The 21,561-nt window shown below is 49.2% G+C and overlaps 1 protein-coding gene and 2 long non-coding RNA genes across 3 annotated transcripts in view; 1 reads left to right on the top strand and 2 right to left on the bottom strand.

The window, feature by feature from the left end:
• Window positions 1-21,561, bottom strand: part of LOC136373264 (ubiquitin-associated protein 2-like) — a 188,259-nt gene that overhangs the window by 24,823 nt on the left and 141,875 nt on the right. The gene's annotated exons all lie outside the window — the stretch shown is intronic.
• Window positions 17,630-19,887, bottom strand: LOC136373232 (uncharacterized). Its single transcript, XR_010745597.1, has 2 exons — window positions 19,322-19,887; window positions 17,630-18,103 (listed from the first exon to the last, which is right to left on the bottom strand). It is a non-coding gene; the product is annotated as an uncharacterized lncRNA (long non-coding RNA).
• On the top strand, window positions 18,016-21,397 carry LOC136373231 (uncharacterized). The gene is made up of 2 exons (XR_010745596.1): window positions 18,016-18,123; window positions 21,016-21,397. It is a non-coding gene; the product is annotated as an uncharacterized lncRNA (long non-coding RNA).

Raw genomic sequence — 21,561 nt, 5'->3', positions numbered from 1 at the left:
TCAAAGGGGGTTAATTCACTGGCAGTTATAGATCGAAGCATATTTGCAACTGTAGGCGATCCTAGCCCATGTTTAGCAGCTAATTGGCATAGTTTGGAGAGGACTTGACAATTGAAAGGGACGTGTTTGTCAGGGCCACTCACATTATCTCACTGAACTGGGAATGCTGCAATTGTCCCACCCCACTGTGGACAGTTCTCTGATGATGGCGAAGACATAGGCACAGAAATTCACTCAGCCCCCTCTATAGCCCCACTTGCAACCGCCATTTGCTTTACCTCTTTCCAAAAGTTCACCGGGTTGTGAGTGAGGATGGCATCCAATTGGAACATCGATGGAGCTGGAGCTGATGCTGGCAGTGTTGCAAGGGTTTCCTTTCTGGGGCTAGTAGTAGGGCGGTGACTCTGGTTTCCTCTGTGGGGGTCTCGTGTATCCATCAGTGATATGCTTCCTTGGGGCTGTTTGAGCCTTGTTTGCTGGCTCGGTGGGGTCACAGTGGCTGCAGAAGCGGGGCTGGGACTGGGACCAGGGTCCGGCACTGTGGCATTGGTATTTCCTGATTCTGGTGTATTTCCAGTTGTGACGTAGCTTTGGCATCCGGGCATCTGTAGTGACATATCCTCGGGCCCTAGTCACAAATTGCAGCAGCAAATGGGCATGTTCAAGGGAGGCAGGATTGTAGGTGCAGTTTTGCAGCCAAGCCAGTCAGCTTCAGGCAGAGGCAGCCCGAGGGTTTCTGTGGCAATGAGGGGCATGTGCGGTCCCAGCACGGGCTGCTCAGGTAACTGCGTGGGCGCAGAGAGTGTGGGCGGTGGGTGGCTGTCCCAGGGGCCGCAAGGCACTGTGGCGCAGCCCCCAGGCACCTGCCCAACATGGCAGTGCGGTTTGGCATGGCACAGCAACTTGGGGCAACCACGGGGCAGTCTGGTACAGCAGCGCGGGGTGGCTTGGGTTTAGCTGCTCAGCAGAACTCCTCCATGCCCCCATGGCTCTGCCTCTTTCTGGGGCCCTGCCACGTGATGGGGTTGCACAGTTCAGCACACTGCCATGAGGGGCTCTGTCTCATGGCAGGACTCTTCCACCCGCTGCGATTCGGCTGCTTCCCCCGGCTCCGCTGTCCACTGGGGCCCCACCACACGGCAGGGTTGCACAATCCAGCATGCTGCTGCCTGCCACAGTTTGTCCATCCCCCCCAGCTCTGCCGCTTGCTGAGGCCCTGACATGGGGCAAGGTTGCACAATCCAGCTCAGCAAAGGCACAGCACTGGCGCAGGGTGCCTGTTTACCACAGTGCGATGGCGCAGGGTGGCCATTTCATCTGGCAGCTATCCTCCAGGCCCTTGGCAGGGTGCGTACGCCTCCTGCTGCCTCATCTGGCACCCAGTTCTCACCATGCATCTTCACATCTAACTGCCTCAACAAGTCCAAAATAAGTTTCCAGGGCTGTAGAACCTTAATGGCACTTTCGTTGCCTTTAGAAGCTGCTTTAATTATAAGTCTGCCATTCTGCACCCAAGTATTTATATCAAGTACTTCCTCTTTGGTTGTGTCCGACCCATGGTTCTTAGCCCAGGTTAGCAAGGCTAATAAAGCCTGCTCCTTATAATTTATCCCCCATTCCTGAAGAAAACGAGTCCATACCTTCACAGCTGGGTGTTCTTCCACCAAGATACACCCATCCATGTCTTTGGCAGTGGTTTTCTTCTATTTTCAGGGATATTTATAAAGGAATCCGGATTTGAGTGGTTTTTTACTGCAGAAGGCTTTGCTCACCTTTTGATTTTTCACCTTTCCGCTTCTGGTTAGGCTCTGTTCACCATTGTCTGTCTGTCCCGCTCTTGCACGCAAAAATGGCTACGTCAATCACATTGGGGTCACCACATATTACATTACGGTCATTGGTTGGAGACACACATGACAGGACTCACCGAGGGTCGGCAACAAACAGCCCAGTTTATTGTTCAGAGCCCTCTTTTATAGGGGGTTCAAAACTCCCAAGCTAGAACAGCTGATTGCTTGGGGTCTCAGCACTGCCCAGCTCTCTGGCCAATGATATGTCTGCATACAGGGTTGAAAAGGATTGACTGGGGTTCCCTGTTTGGGTTCAAATCCATCCCATCATTGCTCACCAGGGACTTGTTTACTTCTAGGCTGGTTGAGTTTGGGGGTCTGTTACACGCAAATTAATCTTTGCAGCTACAGACCGGCTGCAGCCATGACACCACCAGCATCACCTGCTCCTTTACCCTCCAACCACCAAACCAAAAATATCTGCCACAGGAACTGTGCCCGTCACACTGTCCCCCCTGGTTTCAGCTGGGATAGAGTTCAGTTTTTCTTAGTAGCTAGTACAGTGCTGCTTTAGATTCAGTATGAGAAAATTGTTGATAACACACTTGTTTTAGTTGTTGCTAAGTGGTGCTTACCCTGAGTCAAGGACTTTTTAGTGTCTCATGCTCTGCCAGTGCAGAAGTACATAACAATCTGTGAAGGACCATGCCTAGAACAGCTGATCTGAACTGGCCAAAGGGATATTCCATACCATAGAATGTCATGTTCAGTATACAGAATCACAGAATGGTTTGGGTTGGAAGGGACTTTAAAGATCATCTAGTTCCTACCCCCACCCCATCCCCCCTGTGCCATGGGCAGGGACACCATCCACTAGATCAGGCTGCTCAGAGCCCTGTCCAGCCTGGTCCAGAACACTTCCAGAGATAAGGCAGCCACAACTTCTCTGGGCAATGTTTCAGTACCTCACCACCCTCACAGGGAAGAATTTCTTCCGATTATCCAATCTAAATGTACCCTCCTTCAGTTTAAAGCCATTACCCCTTGTCCTATCACTACATGCCTTTGCAAACAGACCCTCTCCAGCCCCTTTTAGGTACTGGAAGGCTGCTACAAGGTCTCCCTGGAGCCTTCTCTTCCCAGGTTGAACAGCCCAAACTCCCTCAGCCTGTGTTCATAGGAAAAATGCTCCAGTCCCTTGATTATCTTCAAGTCCTCCTCTGGACTCGGTCCATCGGGTCCACATCCTTCCTATGTTGTGGACTCCAGAGCTGATTACAGTACTCCACGTGGGGATCTCACAAGAGCAGAGTAGACAGGAAGAATCACCCCCCTTGACCTGCTTGCTGGTCATGCTGCTTTTCATGCAGCCCAGGGTACACTTAGCCTTCTGGGCTGCCAGAAAAAATGCTGAGATATGTTGAGCTTCTCATCCACCAACATCTTAAAAGTCCTTCTCCCCAGGGCTACACTCAATTAATTCTTTGCCCAGCCTATATTTGTGCTTGGAATTGCCTTCACCCAGGTGCAGGATCTTGCAATTGGCCTTGTTGAACTCTGAGGTTTGCACAGACCCACCTCTAAAGTCTGTCAAGGTCCTTCTGGATGGAATCCCTTCCCCGAAGCATGACAACTGCACTACACAGCATGGTGTCATCAACAAACTTGCTGAGGGTGCAATCAATCCCACTGTCCATGTTACCAAGAAAGATGTTAAACAGCACCAGTTGCAATACCAACCTCTGAGGAACACCACTCATCACTGGTCTCCACTTGGACATTGGGCCCTTGACAGCAAGTCTTTGAGTGCAACCATCCAGCCAAGTCTTTCTTTTATTGCCAACTGTAGTGGGTTTACCTTAGCTGGATGCCAGGTACTCACCAAAGCCTCTTTTTCACTCCTCTCCACAGTTGGACAGGGGAAAGAAAATAGAACAAAGATTTAATGAGTTAAGGACCAGGAGAGATCACACCTCGAATATCATAATGGGAAAAACAGACTCTAATTAGAGATGATATCCCACGGGGTCACAGTGTCCTCTCAGGCATCCACCTGCTCCGGTGTGGGTCTCTTCTGCAGGCTGCAGATGCATCTCTGCATCCCCATGTATCTCCATGGGCTGCAGGGGCACAGCTGCTTCACCATGGTCTTCACCACAGGCTTCAGGAGAATCTCAGCTCTGGCACCTTGGGCACCTCCCAAGGAGGGGGACTCCTTCTCCACTCACCTTGATGTCTGCAGAGTTGTTCCTCTCACATCTTCTCATCCCGCTCTTCTCTGGCTACAATTACAACTGCGCAGTAACTTTTTCTTTATTTATAAATATGTTATCACAGACGAGTTACCACCATTTCTGCTTAGCCTAGACTTGATCAGCAGTACATCTGTCTTTGGAGCTGCCAAGCATTGGCTCTGCCAAACATGGAGAAAGCTTCTCAAGCAAGTCCTTCCGCTACCAAAGATTTGCCATGCAAACCCAATACAATCACATACCTATAGAAGCCTCTTGTTACCTTTAAGGTTCTTGGGCAGATTTACTTCTTATAGTGCTTTAGATTTCCTAACCTCATTCCTAGCTGCTCAGACAATCTAAATTCCTCCCAGGCTACATGTCCCTGCTTCCATCCTCTGTAGAATTCTCTTTTGTGTTTAAGTTTGTCCATCAGTTCCTTCTTCATCCATGCAAGCTGTGGTTGGATAGGGACAGGCGCTCGGAAGATATCGGTTGTAACGGAAAGAGCAGAGAACACTCCAACCCCCCAAGATAAGCTATCACCCCCAGAATGTAACCTACTAACAACGTGCTAGTACTTTTCCATTCTCCCTACTAACTCAGGAAGTGTGGCAAGACCCCTCTGACGTAGTGAAGGACCCTAGAGTATTTAAACTGCATGTTTGAGATAATAAATGCTTGTAACCGTCCACCACATTGGTGTAAGCGTGTGTTACTATGCCCGAGCGACCACACGAGCATGTGGGACGCCGTGCTGTCAGTTCCTAGACCAGGCCACCGCCTTTGCAGAAAAGAAACAGCAACAAGTGGTGCCGAAACCCAGGAAAGAACCTCGGCTGACGGGATTTTTGCCTGGAAGGAGACAGCGGCAGTAGCGGCTGGTCCGATCTACTGCGGAGGAACAGGGGGACGCCCCAAGAACCCGCGAACGGCATGGAAGCCTTAGAGAAGGTTGTAAGTCTAATGGAGGTCCACTGGGGAATACGGTGCGACCAAAGGGATTTATATCTTGCTATTGCAAGGCTTTTGGATTTGGGCGCGATACAGTGCCCTGTTAATATATTAAAATCAGAGGGGTGGCAGAGCTATACTGCTGCTCTGGCTGAAGATACCAAAGCCACCGGCAGTGGAAAAATTTTAAAAGCATGGGGAAAAGTTGAGAAAGTGTTGCGGAAAGCAATAGAAGAACAAGAAACTTGGAATGCTGCGAAAACATGTTTATTTGCGGTTACGCAGCTGGGGGGGGAGCTACGGCACTGCGGGACCCCCCGGGGATAGTGAAATCAATGGCAGGAACATGCGGGGAGCGGGCGCGTTACACCCTTCTCTGAGCCCATGCCCGAACCCCCTGGAGCCCATAGGAGACCCTCAGACCTTCCCACGGGACCCCCAGAACCCAAAAACCCCCGCAGAACCCCCCGAAAAAATCGTGGTTTTCCCGACTGTTCCTCCCCGCCGCTCTCGTCTCCGGGACCCAGGTGCGTCTGGCAGCGGTACCCCGCCGGGTTCAGCAGCGCTTCCGCGGAGCGCGCTGGGCAACAGCTCCCCCCCAGAGCCCATAGAAAAGATCGCGGCTTCTCCAACCGCCGAACCGGTGCGGCGGGCGGAAGAATGCGTGCGGTTTTTCTGGGGAGAGCTCACCCGGGAGGCGAGAGGCGCCGAGAGAGAGGCCGGTGCCGGACCGTGGGCGGAAGCCCCGCCGCCGCTGCCATATGGCGAAGATGGCGGCGACAGTCCAGAGCAGGGGCGGGGTGGCCGGCCGCGTGGCGCGAAGAACCCGGAAGTGCAAACCCCCACGGGCGCACGCGCGCGAGAGACTAGTAGAAGTCCGGACCTGCCGGTCTCCACAGCGCACGCGCGGGAGAGCGAGGGGGGGGCGGATACGCGATCGGAAACCGCTCCCAATGCCACCATACAAGGGAACCCCTCCTTGGGCGGGACAGGGCGAGCCCAGGGGGTGGGAATGGGACAGCCCCCAAGAGGCGCGCCGGCGCCACCCCCGGGAGGAGGGGAGGGGCCGGACGCGGGAGGCGGAACGGGGCCGAGCCTGAAGGGAAAACCGAACCCACGCGCGGAAGGCGGAACTGGGGGCGGAGCCCGACAAAAAGGCATAGCAAACCGGAAGCCTACCAACAGTCTGCTTCCGACACTGAGGGAAGCAACATCTCCGCGGCTAGTTATATAGAGAGCTCCGAGTCCGATACAGAAACGGAGATAACAGAATTTATGAGGTTTCCAGCGAAACCGAGCAAAGCTTTTAACAATGTAAGGGAACAAACTCAGTACAAACTCACTGATTGGGGCAAAATAAAGGTAGCATGCGCTGAGGGGAAACCAGCTGCTGCAATACATGCATTCCCTGTAAGAGTTACCGGTGCACGGCAGAATTTAAAGCGAACCTACACCCCGCTGAGCACAAAGGAGGTACAAGCAGTGGTGAAGGCGGTTCAGGAAAAGGGGATTAATTCAGCTGTTGTGTCCACACTGGTGGATGGTCTTTTTAGCAATGATGATATGCTACCTTTCGATATTTCACAGGTAACTCGTATGCTTTTTGACGGGGCAGGGCTGATTGTATTTCAGCAGGAATGGTCCGATCATTGCACAGCTGCACTAGCCCAAGCTTCAGGGCAGGGACAGCCTCTCCAGGGCTCTACCCTGTCCAGACTGCTAGGCAAACATGATGATGTGGCTACACCGCAAGACCACGCAGCATGCCTCTCCCAGAGGAACGAGACACACCACCAAGCCGTCAGACAGCACCAGAGAAACCCGCACGGGTGAGACCCAAGCATCAACGATATGTCTGTGTGATTTTGTTGTTGGGGCTTGTCACCAGAGGACAAGCCAGCCCAGATTACTACCCACATCAGCCGTTCAGGTGGGTTATGAGACACCTTACCAGCGACAAGGTGCTCAGAGACATCACCACACCAGACACTCCATCCTTCGTGCTCCGTATTACCGATCTATCTCCAGGACAACCAAAGGTAGATTCCTATTCTCCACACTCATCACACATGTACCTATCCTACTGGTACCCAGCTTCAAACGCAGGAAAAAGTTATTGTAATTACCCCGGGTGGGGACATTGTGGGTACTGGGGTTGTGAAACCATAGTAACAGATGCCAGGCCGTCAGGGCCTGGGTGGGACCCACAAGAGCCCGACAAGTTCCTACAGTTCACCTGGGCACCCGCAGGTTGCAAAACACCTCTCTTTGTACATGGAAACTCCTATCGAAACAGCTATAAAATCCCTAGATTTCGAAAATGCATATACTATAACATGACAGTCTTGCAGCCCAATCATCCTAGTTGGACAGTGGGTAAAGCATGGACAGTGGTCCTTCAAGGGTCGAAAGAGTGGGTGAATGTGCGAATTACCAGGCTCCAACCATCAGCATCCCGAGCGGTTGGACCCAACAAGGTGATTAAAAGCACGCAGACAAAGAGAAACATGACCTACCCCAAAGCCTTACCCACAAGCGTCACCAAAATCCCAACTAGCGATGCAAAAGCCCTTCAGATAGACCGTTTAGCCAGGTCAGACCCGGACCCAATCCTTCGTATGTTAGAAGCTACCTTCCTATCCCTGAACGAATCTAACCCTAACCTAACCAATTCCTGTTGGCTTTGTTATGATGTCCAACCCCCTTTCTATGAAGGAGTTGCTTTAAACACCCCATTCAGTTACTCCACAGCTGATGCACCTCACCAGTGCAGATGGGACACACCCCGCAGAGGTATTACCCTGAGTCAAGTCACAGGTCGAGGCAAATGCTTTGGTAATGCAACCCTAGCTGAGCGAAAAGGGAACGTCTGCACCAGAGTTGTAAAGCCCAGCAGAAAAAACAATAAGTGGGTGGTTCCAGCTGCGTCAGCAATGTGGGTTTGTCAAAGATCTGGAGTAAGTCCATGTGTATTTCTTCCCAAGTTCAATGATTCTAACGACTTCTGTGTCCAAGTTCTGATTGTTCCTAGGGTCCTGTACCACTCAGACGAAGAAGTGTACAACCTTTTCGAAGAATCCAACAGACTCCACAAAAGAGAGATAATGACAAGTGTAACTATCGCAATGCTGCTCGGCCTAGGAGCAGCCGGAACGGCCACAGGTGTTTCGGCCCTAGCAACGCAACATCGAGGTCTGTCTCAGCTACAAATGACCATAGACGAGGACTTGCAGAGGATTGAGAAATCTATTTCCTACTTAGAGAAGTCAGTCTCCTCGCTCTCAGAAGTGGTCCTGCAGAACAGGCGAGGACTGGACCTCCTGTTCATGCAGCAAGGAGGCCTGTGTGCCGCCTTGAAAGAGGAATGCTGCTTCTATGCGGACCACACCGGAGTCGTCAGAGACTCCATGGCAGAACTCCGAAACAGACTGGCTCAGAGACAGAAAGATAGGGAAGCTCAGCAAGGCTGGTTCGAATCCTGGTTTAACCAATCCCCATGGTTAACCACTTTAATTTCCACTTTGGTAGGCCCATTGGCAATGCTACTTTTAGCTGCTACCTTCGGACCATGCCTGCTGAACAAGATAGTCTCATTTGTTAAAGCTCGCCTAGAACAGACTAACATTCTGTTCATAGGCCAACATGAAATGCTGTGAATTAATCAGAGAACATTGCCAGTCACAAGATTTTCCAAACTTGCCTGGCAAAAACTTACTCAGGTTTCCAAACTCCTTCTTCCCTTATGTCCTGGTTTGGAGTAAATTAGGGAAGAACCTCCAAAAGGAGTCCCCTAAACCAAACCTCCACCACCCCTTCCCCCCCCCCAGCCCTGGGTTCGGGAAGGAAAATACCTCGGAGGAAAGTGGAAAAACCGGTTTATTGACAAAAATACACTCCCCAACACCGAATAGTGGGAAAAGACGGGTTACTGTGATGAGGAGGGTTCTGACACGTCTGTTGCAAGCCCCGGGACTTCTCCAACTTCTCAGGTCAGGTCAGGTCCGGAGCCGGTTCAAACCTTGTCGGGGGGGGGGGGAGAGAAAGGAAGGAGGGAAAAAAAAAAACCAAACAGAAGCAGCGGGGGGGGAAGAAAAACGGCGGCAGGGGCAGCCGGAGAGCAGAGCGAAGCAAAGCGAAGCAAAGAAGGCAAAAGCAGCCGAGCTAGCTGAAGCAAGAGCTGAAACAGCCAAGCCAGAAAAAAAGAGAGAAGGAACTGCAGGCTCCCGCCCAAGAGGGCGGGGTTCAGCTGCGAGACATAACAACATATCCAAGATATGGGATGGATATATGGGATAGGAGGCAGCTCAACCCAGAACATTCCACCCCTTATCCCATATATCCATCCAATTAAAACTTTCATCTCACTTACTCAGACCTTTAACACTTACACATTTCCGTCCGTCTTACTTGCTCAGACCTTCGACACTTACACATTTTCTTCTGTTTCATGTCTAACTGATCTAACACGCAGACAATGGTAGTAACATTCAGCACATATCAATCTTACCCCATATTCAGATCTCCCTGAGGTACACATCGCATCGTTCCATCTTTCTGCATTATCCACCATGTACAACCCGGTCCTCGAGCAGAGACAACTCCACGGATGGGTTTGCCTGTACTCGAGTCAGGGTTGATCCATACTGTCTTTCCCAACAAACCTCTAACATGGGCCACTGGGACTTTATCTCCATCTACTACATTAAGGTGCTGGGACTGAGCAGGACCCGCTCGGTTGGTGGAACCTCGAGTGTTAACTAACCAGGTGGCTTTTGCTAAATGCTGCTCCCAGTTTTTTAAGGACCCTCCACCCAATGCCTTCAGGGTGGTTTTTAACAGCCCATTGTACCTCTCCACTTTACCCGCGGCTGGTGCATGGTAGGGGATATGATATACCCATTCAATGCCATGTTCCCTAGCCCAGGTTTTAATAAGATTATTTTTGAAATGAGTCCCATTGTCTGACTCAATTCTCTCGGGAGTGCCGTGCCTCCAAAGGACCTGCTTTTCAAGGCCCAGGATGGTGTTGCGGGCTGTAGCATGAGACACAGGATAGGTTTCCAACCATCCTGTGGTGGCTTCTACCATGGTCAGCACATGACGCTTGCCTTGGCGGGTTTGAGGCAGTGTGATGTAATCAATCTGCCAGGCCTCCCCATACTTGTACTTAGACCACCGCCCTCCATACCAGAGAGGCTTCATCCGCTTGGCTTGCTTAATGGCAGCGCATATTTCACAGTCACTGATAACTTGAGAAATGCTGTCCATGGTTAAATCCACCCCTCGGTCTCGTGCCCACTTATAGGTGGCATCTCTACCTTGGTGACCTGAGGCATCATGGGCCCATCGTGCTAGAAATAACTCTCCCTTGTGCTCCCAGTCAAGATCTATCTTCAACTCCCCTATCTTTGCAGCTTGATCTACCCGCTGATTATTTTGCTGCTCCTCATTAGCTCTACTCTTGGGGACATGGGCATCTACATGGCGAATCTTCACAGGTAGGTTTTCTAACTGGGCAGCGATATCTTTCCACTCTTCAGCAGCCCAAATTGGTTTACCTCTACGCTGCCAGTTCGCCTCTTTCCATTTCTTCAGCCATCCCCACAGAGCATTGGCTACCATCCAAGAATCAGTGTATAGATAGAGCCTTGGCCACTTCTCTCTCTTTGCAATATCTAGGGCCAGTTGAATTGCTTTAAGTTCAGCAAATTGACTGGATCCACCCTCTCCCTCAACGACCCCTACGACCTGTCGTGTGGGGCTCCATACAGCTGCCTTCCACCTCCGACCCATCCCTATGACACGGCAGGAACCGTCGGTGAATAAAGCGTAACATATTTCCTCTGCTGGCAACTGGTCGTATGGCGGAGCTTCCTCAAGCCGGGTCACTGGTTCTTGTTCTTCATCTGCAACACTGAAACTTTCACCTTCGGGCCAGTTTGTAATTACTTCCAAAATTCCAGGGCGATTCAATTTCCCAACTTGAGCGCGTTGTACAATGAGGGCAATCCACTTGCTCCAGGTAGCACTGGTGGCGTGGTGGGTGGAGGGAACCTTTCCTCTAAACATCCACCCTAGCACTGGTAGTCGGGGTACCAGGAGGAGTTGTGCTTCCATACCTATAACCTCTGAGGCGGCCCGAACCCCTTCATAGGCTGCTAGAATTTCCTTTTCTGTTGGAGTATAGCTGGCTTCCGACCCTCGGTAACTTCGACTCCAAAATCCCAGTGGTCGGCCTCGAGTCTCCCCAGGCACCTTCTGCCAAAGGCTCCAGGACAGACCGTGGCTCCCGGCTGCAGAATAGAGCACGTTCTTCACGTCCGGTCCCGTCCTGACTGGGCCAAGGGCTACCGCATGAGCAATCTCCTGTTTAATCTGAGTAAAAGCGTGTTGCTGCTCAGGGCCCCACTGGAAAGTGTTTTTCTTGCGAGTTACCAGGTGGAGAGGGCTTACAATCTGACTATATTCTGGAATATGCATCCTCCAAAAACCTATGACACCTAGGAAAGCTTCTGTCTCCTTCTTGTTAGTTGGTGGAGACATCGCTGTGATCTTATTGATGACATCAGTGGGAATCTGACGCCGTCCATCTTCCCACTTAATTCCCAGGAACTGAATTTCTCTAGCAGGTCCTTTAACTTTGCTCTTCTTGATGGCAAAACCAGCTTTCAGGAGAATCTGGATAATCTTCTCTCCTTTTTCAAACACTTCAGCTGCAGTGTTCCCCCACACAATGATGTCATCGATGTATTGCAGATGTTCTGGAGCCTCACCTTCTTCCAATACAGTTTGGATCAATCCATGACAAATGGTAGGACTGTGCTTCCACCCCTGGGGTAGTCGATTCCAAGTGTACTGCACACCCCTCCAGGTGAAAGCAAACTGAGGCCTGCATTCTGCAACCAGAGGAATGGAGAAAAAGGCATTGGCGATGTCAATAGTGGCATACCACCTTGCTGCCTTGGACTCCAGCTCATACTGGAGTTCCAGCATGTCCGGCACGGCAGCACTCAGCGGTGAAGTCACTTCATTCAATGCCCTGTAGTCCACAGTCAACCTCCATTCTCCATCCGACTTGAGCACAGGCCAGATGGGGCTGTTAAAGGGTGAGTGGGTTTTACAGACCACCCCTTGGCTCTCCAACTCACAAATCATTTTGTGGATGGGAATCACTGCATCTCGAACTGTTCTATACTGCCGCCGATGCACTATAGAAGTGGCGACTGGCACCTGCTGATCTTCCACCTTCAACAATCCCACAGCAGATGGGTCATCCGATAGTCCAGACAGGGTGTTCAGTTGCTTAACACCCTCTGTTTCTACAGATGCTATTCCAAATGCCCATCTGAATCCCTTTGGGTCTTTGAAATACCCATTCCGAAGAAAATCTATGCCCAGAATACACGGGGCCTCTGGGCCGGTCACAATCAGGTGTCTCTGCCAGTCCTTTCCAGTCAGGCTCACCTCAGCCTCCAACAAAGTCAACTCTTGTACTCCCCCTGTCACCTCGGCAATGAAAATTGGTTCTGCCCCCACATGTTCCGATGGCACCAAAGTACATTGCGATCCAGTGTCCACCAAAGCCTCATGTCTCTGTGGCGCCGATGTGCCAGGCCATCGAATCCACACAGTCCAAAACACACGATTCTCCCCAACCTCTACCTGGCTAGAGGCAGGGCCCCTCTAAGCCTGATTATCTTTCTTTCCTTGGACATATGTCCTAGAGGTTCCCTCCAGGGGATCAGACATATCATCATCGTCCCGGCTGCAGACAACTGGTGCTGCTCTCTGTTTAGTAGGACTTCCTCTTTGAATCCTACCTTCTTTCAATTTACGCACCCGTTGTGCCAGAGCAGCAGTGGGTTTTCCGTCCCACCTCCTCATGTGCTCCCCAGCTTCACGCAAGAAGACCCACAACTTGGTTCGCGGAGTGCGCCTTCTCTCCCCAACAGAGGTACGCCCGCGTTGAACACCAGGGTCTCTAATTTGAATGGCCGAAATTTGGAGGAAGTCCTCCCTAATCTCTTCCCTGAGTTTTTTGTGATTTTCCTCTAATTTATCTTCCAATTTCTGCAGTCGTGTTTCCACAGCTGCAATCCTGGCGTGAGTTGGGCCATGTACTGAATCAGCATATGCTCGAAGGTTCCTTGCCATATCGAGCACGATTTCGTGTGTCTCCTCCCGCTTCATTATTGCTAGAGCAGAAGTGTATTCAGATGGTCCAAGTCGTACAAGTTTTCGCCACATCACGGGTGTACATGGTACCAAATCTGGGTTCTTAGTGTTTAGGTCATCTGAGAAGATAATCTCTGCCACTGCCATTTCTCTCAAGCGTTGAATCCCTTGTTCTATGGTCTTCCACTGGGTCTGCTGCATGTAGAGATCGTCTGCACACAGGTATCTTTGTGCCACACTTCCCAGGACTCGTTCCCAGAGACTGCAAGGGGTAGCCACCCTCATCATTCCTTGGTCAATAACTGGATCATGTGACAGGGAGCCCAAATGCCTTGCTTCAGCGCCATCCAGAATTGTAGCTTCGCCTGCAGCATCCCAGAGACGGACTAATCAACTAATTATAGACTCATCTGGTCGTCGGGTGTAATCCTTTCTCAAACCTCGGAGGTCCTTCAGGGAAAAAGCATCAATAGTGGGTCCTGATCTTGTGCCAGCTGGTTGGACATTTGATCTTAGGCCAGTTGATCTGGCTCCCAATTGGGTGTCAGTTAGTTCGGCTTCTGATTTTACGTCAGTTTGTCCAGCTTTTGATTGGGTGTCCTCGGGAGGCCTTGAGGGCCCTTCACCTTCATCATCATCATCCTCTACTGGTCGATCAGTCTTTCGTGCTCTCTTTGCCCCGGCAACTGCCAGTGTCTTAGACTCCCTGTCTGGTTTAGCTGTTGGCCCCGAGCCCAGGATATTAGCTGCAGCCTGAGTGACTGGGGTGGTAACTAGCTTATCTCCCTGTTCCCTTTCTTCTATCTGCTGTCCTTCAGTATCTAGCAGAGTACGGTAAACATATGCCAGGGCCCAGCTCACTGCAACAATCCTTTTCTCCTTAGTATTACCACAGCACTTCTCTTTCAAATACTTCGCCACCTCAGCTGGGTTCTGAATTTGTTCAGATGGGAAGTCCCAGACTATAGGATCAGAAAATTTCTTTAAAATTTGGCCCATATCTTCCCATTTCCCACTCCACTCAAGATTTCTCTTTGTTGGCTTTACCCCTAAATCAGGAGACTCATTAGCCCTTTTAGAAATCTCAGCTTTCATTTTATATAAACTGCAGACAGTATAGAAAAGACTTACTAGATTAAATGCCAGAAAGATGGTCTCTTTAACACTCAGGGGAAACTGAACATTCTCTAATAGAGATGTAAAAAATTCAAAGGAGAAGAGGGAAGACAGAGCCTGAAAAAACTCTCCCCCTGCTTCTCCCCTAACAAACTGAATGCACCACCATAACAACGAACTATACACTTCTGGAACAGATTTAAGCATCTTAACAGCCCTCCTATAAAGCATCACAAGCAAGCCCAGCCCAATGAATATTCTGGTTAGTGCCCCACGGCCCCAAAAGCTACATATTAGTAGCAATACCAGAGCTTTTTCTATATAAGGGAATAGCCCTAGGTACCACAGAGGTATTAAAACCTCAAAAATCCCTGGGGACCAGAAATATTGGCAGGCTTTCACCTCGAACGACATTATGAATCCAGAAAAAAAACATCCCAATACACCCACAAAACAACTAGAACCACCAATATTATTATTAAGGTTTTTCCACTTTCTCTGGCCCTTTCCCGGCCAACGCACCAAGAAATGTCCTGGTTTGGAGTAAATTAGGGAAGAACCTCCAAAAGGAGTCCCCTAAACCAAACCTCCACCACGCCTTCCCCTCCCCAGCCCTGGGTTCGGGAAGGAAAATACCTCGGAGGAAAGTGGAAAAACCGGTTTATTGACAAAAATACACTCCCCAACACCGAATAGTGGGAAAAGACGGGTTACTGTGATGAGGAGGGTGCTGATGTGTCTGTTGCAAGCCCCGGGACTTCTCCCACTTCTCAGGTCAGGTCAGGTCCGGAGCCCATTCAAACCTTGGGGGGGGGGGGGGGGGAGAGAACGGAGGGAGGGAAAAAAAAAACAAACAGAAGCAGCGGGGGGGGGGGAAGAAAAACGGCGGCAGGGGCAGCCGGAGAGCAGAGTGAAGCAAAGCAAAGCGAAGAAGGCAAAAGCAGCCGAGCCAGCTGAAGCAAGAGCTGAAACAGCTAAGCAAGAAAAAAGAGAGAAGGAACTGCAGGCTCCCGCCCAAGAGGGCGGGGTTCAGCTGCGAGACATAACAACATATCCAAGATATGGGATGGATATATGGGATAGGAGGCAGCTCAACCCAGAACACTTTGTTAAATCCTAACCCTCTACCTCATTTAGTGCCTATATATATATATATATATATATGACTACCTCGTTCTTTTGTAAAAGAGGGGGGGGGGAGATGTGGTTGGATAGGGACAGGCGCTCGGTAGATATCGGTTGTAACGGAAAGAGCAGAGAACACTCCAACCCCCCAAGATAAGCTATCACCCCCAGAATGTAACCTACTAACAACGTGCTAGTACTTTTCCATTCTCCCTACTAACTCAGGAAGTGTGGCAAGACCCCTCTGACGTAGTGAAGAACCCTAGAGTATTTAAACTGCATGTTTGAGATAATAAATGCTTGTAACCGTCCACCACATTGGTGTAAGCGTGTGTTACTATGCCCGAGCGACACACAAGCATGTGGGCGCCGTGCTGTCATTCCTAGACCAGGCCACCGCCTTTGCAGAAAAGAAACAGCAACAGCAAGCCTCCTGGCATTTTTGCTTGATTCCCTCTTCATTAGGATGCATTGCTCTTGAGCTTAGAGGAGGTGATCCTTGAACATCAACCAGTTCTCTTGGACCTCCCTTCCAGGGCTTTATCCCATGAGACTCTACCAAGCGTATCCCTGATGAGACCAAAGTCTGCTCTCCTGAAATCCAGAGCAGTGAGCTTGTTGTGCATCCTCCTTGCTGCTGCTCTAAGGTTCTCGAACTCCATTTATTCATGGTCACTGCAGCCCAGGCTGCCCTCGAGCTTCACATTACCCACCAGTCCCTTCTTGTTGGCAAGAACAAGGTCCAACATAGCACTTCCCCTTGTTGGCTCCTCTATCACTTGGAGAAGGAAGTTGTCATCAACATATGTCTGTAAACTCTTGGATTGCTTGTACCCTGCTGTGGTATTGTCCTTCCAGCAGATACTGGGGTGGTAAAAGTCACTCCCTCTCATGAGGACTAGGGCTTGGGAACTTGAAGCCACTTCCACCTGTCTGTAGAGGGTCTTATCAGTTTGGTCTTCCTGGTTGGGTGGCCTGTAGCAGACCCTCACTATAATGTCACCTGCCCCTGCCCTGAACAAGTGCAGAATCCAAAAAAAAAACTAGTAAAAATTTGGAAAACACATCTGTCACTGTTGAGGGTTAGGATTTTTCCTTCTCTTTTTCTTTCTTTCAGGGAATTTTGTCCCATTTGTTACCTAGGAGATGATAACGACAGGTACTTAAGAGACAAAAGAAGTGGCCAAATCGGGGACGTTGGCTACTCTCTTAGCTGAGGGGTTTTCTCCTGGGAAGGGCAGAGATACTGAGATTTTGGCTGGGGGGTGAGGGGCTGGGCTCAGTTTTTCTCTCTCTCTCAGGGACTGGAGTGGAGGCAAGTGGGATTTAATGCTGGACAGTTGCTGCCCAGAAGATTGGCTACCACTGTGGAGCCTTTGTCCTCCCACTGCTTGTCATACCGTGGGTGAGTGTACTAGTTTGAAAGCAAACTAGTGGGAGATCCCAAGTCAGAAATACAATTTAATAGGAAAATGAAAATCAATGCAATATTACAAAAACACTGACAGAGTCAGAATACAACTTGACACACTGTTGATTGGGCATTGGTAGCAGTTCGATTAAATGGTGATTGAATTGGGACCATATTAACACCTGACCTCACTGGAAAAGGACCCTCATCATCTACTCGAGTGCCCCAGGGGAAAACCCGGGACCCAGAGCCCCTCCTCCCTCCAAGGGAGCCTCTCCTGGCTGCTTTCAGGAGCTCAGCTGCCGCTGCTCAGCTCCGCTGTCTTCTGCCACTACTTTGGTTTTTTCACTACACTTTAACCTGATATCCCGTGTCTTCCCGACTCCCTGTGGTTCCTGCTACAGCTGCAGAGTTTCTGCTACATTTTGTTTGCCACCTCCAGGGTCTGCTTGCCTCTGCCATTCCAGCCTGCTGCTCTGCGGTTCCTGCTGTTATAAATACCTATTATAAAGTTGGCTTTTCGCAAGATGTGTGCTCTATGATTAATAACTTTGTGGTAAGAATATAAGTTTTTTTTATTTCTGCTGTTAGTAAAGAAAATTAGACATAGTGGTAGTAGTGATATAGTATGCTTAAACTGTCTGTTTGGCTGGGATAACATCCAGTGACCATGCAAAAAAGACCCTGCTATTGATACCCCGACTATCAGCATCTACCATCTGAAGGAAGCATGGACCAAGGCCCAATCTGGAAGTGATAATGAAGACACAGCCAAAAAAACACGCATGCTCTAAAAAGACGGACCCAAGGAGGAGCCACGCAAAATATTTCCTGGAATATGAAAACTAGTTTATAGAAAAAAATGAGTCTTCAACAGACTGATACAATAAAAAGGGTATTTAAAGAAAGCCTGTGAAATAGCAGTTTGTGGACTTGGCTGAGTGCCAAGTCACCCGGCCGGCCGTACTTTGCTTTTTTTTCCTTATTTCCTAATTGTCTTATCTTTTATTAAACCTCTTTCCTAAAATCTAAAAAGTGAATCTCGTTTTTCACAATTTGGGGGCTCTTGCCGGGATATACCTCATCCCTGAAACCCCAGGAGATTCAGAGCAAGGGAGGCGCCCCGCCTGATCTTTGGTGGCCCAAAACTTTGTTTTTCCTGGTGAGAATTGGGGATTGCAGGTAAACACCTGAAGAGATAAGCAAGGAGACGGAAAGAAAAAAGCAAAGTAAAGAAAAGGGAAAAGGCTCCCTGAAACTGCAGTATTTTTGCTCCGTAAAAAACCTCGTGCACGAAGAACCTAAGAAAGAAAAAGGGATTGTAAGTATTTCTTAGGGGAGCGGGATAGGGGGTCTGTGTGGTGTGTGAATGAGACAACTGGCTGGGCACCCCAGACTGGTGAAACTAGTGTGATGGCTTCCTATGCTGCGGTTCCGTGCTCTCGTGAGAGGGGCGGCCAGTACGGAGGCGAAGCGAAAGGTAACGAGTGACAGTGACCCCGGGTGGCTGGGACAGGGTCCCAGGGGAAAAAGGGGTTGGGAAAACCCCGGGTGGCTGGGACAGGGTCCCAGGGGAGGGGTTGGACCCCTCGGGTAGGGAGCCGACGGTTTTCCTAGACAATCCACTGGGAAAACGGGATAAGTGGGGGACCCCAAAACATTGTCGGATTGAAGGTTGGGTAACCTAAGAGCATCCGAGTGAGTGGCCAAATGCATGCATGACTTTTTTCCAGACTGAGGATAAAAACACGAAAAGGGCTAGGGGTGTAAGAATCAAGATACCGAGGTTTTAAAAAATCACCAGGTTGAGAAACACCAGAGGCTCAAAAAGTGTGATAATCCAAGAGCATCTGGAGGAGAAGTTAGCTAAATACCTATAGGAAAATAATAAACATCAAAAGAAGGTACCATTTTTCTTGTGTTGTCTGCTTGTGTTGTCTTGTGAAGGAGGGTGAGCAAGGAAGGCATATTGAATTGAATAAGGGTGAATGAATGAGTGTAAGAATACTAATCTTTTTATGTTGTCTTTGTGTGAGTGGAGGTATGTGTAACTGAGAGACATACTTGTTGTAGAGTTTATTTGTGTTATTGTATTGTGTTGTTGGAAAGGAGGAGTTTCCTTGTACTGTGGAAATGAGAAAAAACCAAAAAACAAACCAAAAGGAGATGAGTTGGGATCCAGAGATCGAGAGGAAGGGGGGGCTGGGTGCAGCCCCCACCCGTGTTTCTGTCTGTGTTGGCTGTGCAGCCGCTTGTTCCCCCCTGTGCAGCCGCAGCGCCTTTCACGGCGCTTGCTGGGCCACTGTTTGCGCCTGTCGTACCTCCCGCTTTGGTTCAGGCTGCGCCGAAGTTCCCCACTTGTGTCTCTGTCAGGTTGCCCGTCCTCCAACCCCATCCCGCTGTCTGCCCCAGCGCTGCCCCTGGCTGTGCTGCGATCCATCTCCGTGACTGCACGGCCGCCTGCGCTCCGCTCCCCCCGGCCCCCGCCAGCCCCGGCCCCGCCGGGGGCTCGGTCTCACCCAGTCTCGGTTGCCCCACCCGCGGCCGCTCCGCCGGCCATGCCGGGGTCCCGCTGGCTCCTGCCACCCCACCCGAGGGCACTTTCCCCGTACCGCTGCCTCCTGGCCCGGGGCAGCCTCCAATCTCCCGTGCCACGCGGCGGTTTGTCCCTGTGGGGTTCGTGCTGAATTCCCCCACAGCCCTGCCCTCGCCTGCTCATGTTAGAGCTGCGGGGCTGCCGACAGAGAAGGCTGCCTTAGTTCTGCCGTGGGAGATACCACCGCAGCCCTGTGGACTCCATCGACAGTCCCATCTGTCCCGAACACAGAGTCCGTGCCCCCCGGTGCTCCGCGGGCCCCTGGCCTCCGCCGGACGGCTCTGACCGCAGAGCGGCCCCGGAGCCGTCTGCAGCCTCCCGCTCCTCGGGGATTCAGGGCTTGGAGACGGGGAGGGGAAGAGAGACAAAATGCGAACAAAATCCCAAAAGCGTACTAAGGGTGCCTGTTTCTTTTGTAGGAAAGAAGGGCATTATAAGCGTGAGTGCCCTCGTCGAGAAAACAAAAACAAAACCAAAACAAAACATAATATAGAGGAGTCAGGCTCTATTTTTTTTAAGGACAAATGCCATCTGGAGTCTGTAATATCCCTGAAAAGTAGGTCGTGGGAGGAGGTGTTCCAATTTTTGGTCGGTTTTGAAACAGAAAAGGCATGTGTTATGGGGAAGTCCAGTAGGATGGAGGGTAGATAAAGAGATCTCAGAGGTGGCGACGGTGGGAGGGAAAAAGTTTGAAGTCCCTATCATAGAAGATGTGGTAATTAAAAGAAATACCAACAGATAGATGGGAAATATTTTATTGATCCCTGAACTGGGTCTTAATGTGTTGGGAAAAGATCTAGAAATATTATTGAGAATAAGGGTTATACCAGAAGAATATTAAAAGTTTGACAAAAATAAAATCTTCTAAGAGAGGGAGAGAAAATATGTTGATAGTTTGTAGAAAAATCTTACAAAGAAAAGAATGTTGAAATGTGCCTTTAAAAAGTGTAAAATGTTTACTGATTTGGGATAATATGTACTTTTAAAAGAAATTTATGGAAAAAGAGGGATGCTTGAAAAGGATTAATGCAGTTTTACAGATTAATGAGGAGGTTCATTTTTTTAAGATTCTTTAAAGATTTTTTTTGTTTTTACAAGTCTTGAAAGGATGGTTTTTGTGGGTTTTTTTTAGATTTTCAGAAATTTTTAGAGGTTTTTGGGTTTTTAGAGGTCTTAAAAGTTTTTAGAAAATTTTGGGGGCATTAAAATTACCTGAAGAAATAGCTATAAGAAATCAAAGGGGAGGATGACCTAAGAAATGGGAGGGAATAGTTTTGATGGAATAGGAGATTGGAGTCAAAAAAGTTGTGAGAGAGTTCTGGTGTTTGATAAGAAGGTATTGGAAGTTTAAAGAATGTGGTGAAGAAAAAAAAAGAAGGAATTATGGATGGAATTGGAATTTTTCATTATTGGGAATTTTTTTTAAACAAAAGTAATACTCAAATGCCATGAGTGAGAGGTGTGTAGATGTAACCCAAATGGAAACCTGAAAGTAACACCCTAAGAGGTAATGTTTGGACCGTGAAACTGTTGTTTATGAAATAAAAAGAGATTAATGTTAAAAAGGTATATCTTTACAATTGCAAAAATGGGAAGGACAATTCTTTAACCCCACAGCAAGAAGATGCTTTTTTTCAGGTATCACAAACAACTGAAGCTGCAGTATGACTGACAACTAAAAGGCTGCTAATTTTGAATCAACACCAACAAGATCAAAAGACTGGTGTAAGAACTTAAGAATCAACTGTAAGATCCCAACCAGGTGATACCAAGTTAAATTTTACACAAAACTGAATAATAATGAACTGAAAAAGACTCAAATAATTCAAAAAAATTTGGACAAAGAACTTTCTCTGTTTTACTTCTCTGCATAACACTCAGAAATCAGTCTGGTCTGTCAGATCCTCCTACTTCTGTTTCTTCACAGCTACAAAGAAAATGGACTTTAAAGTAACCCTACTCTACAGGTGTAGAAAATTAAAGTTGAAACGTGTAGTATTGTTTTGAAAGTGTTTGTCACCCACTGTGTAATGTTGCAGGTACATGAAGATCACAGGAAGAGGACTGGCTCCATATTCTTGGCATTTTGGCTAATTTACTTTAGGTTTTATACCTTACAGAACAGACAATATGTTTTTGTCTCTTTTATTTTTCCTAATTGTT

This window comes from Sylvia atricapilla, chromosome W, assembly GCF_009819655.1.
Source record: "Sylvia atricapilla isolate bSylAtr1 chromosome W, bSylAtr1.pri, whole genome shotgun sequence".
Taxonomy (NCBI): Eukaryota; Metazoa; Chordata; class Aves; order Passeriformes; family Sylviidae; genus Sylvia; species Sylvia atricapilla.
The sequence above is the reverse complement of the archived record's forward strand: the minus strand, read 5'-3'. Positions and strand labels throughout refer to the sequence as shown.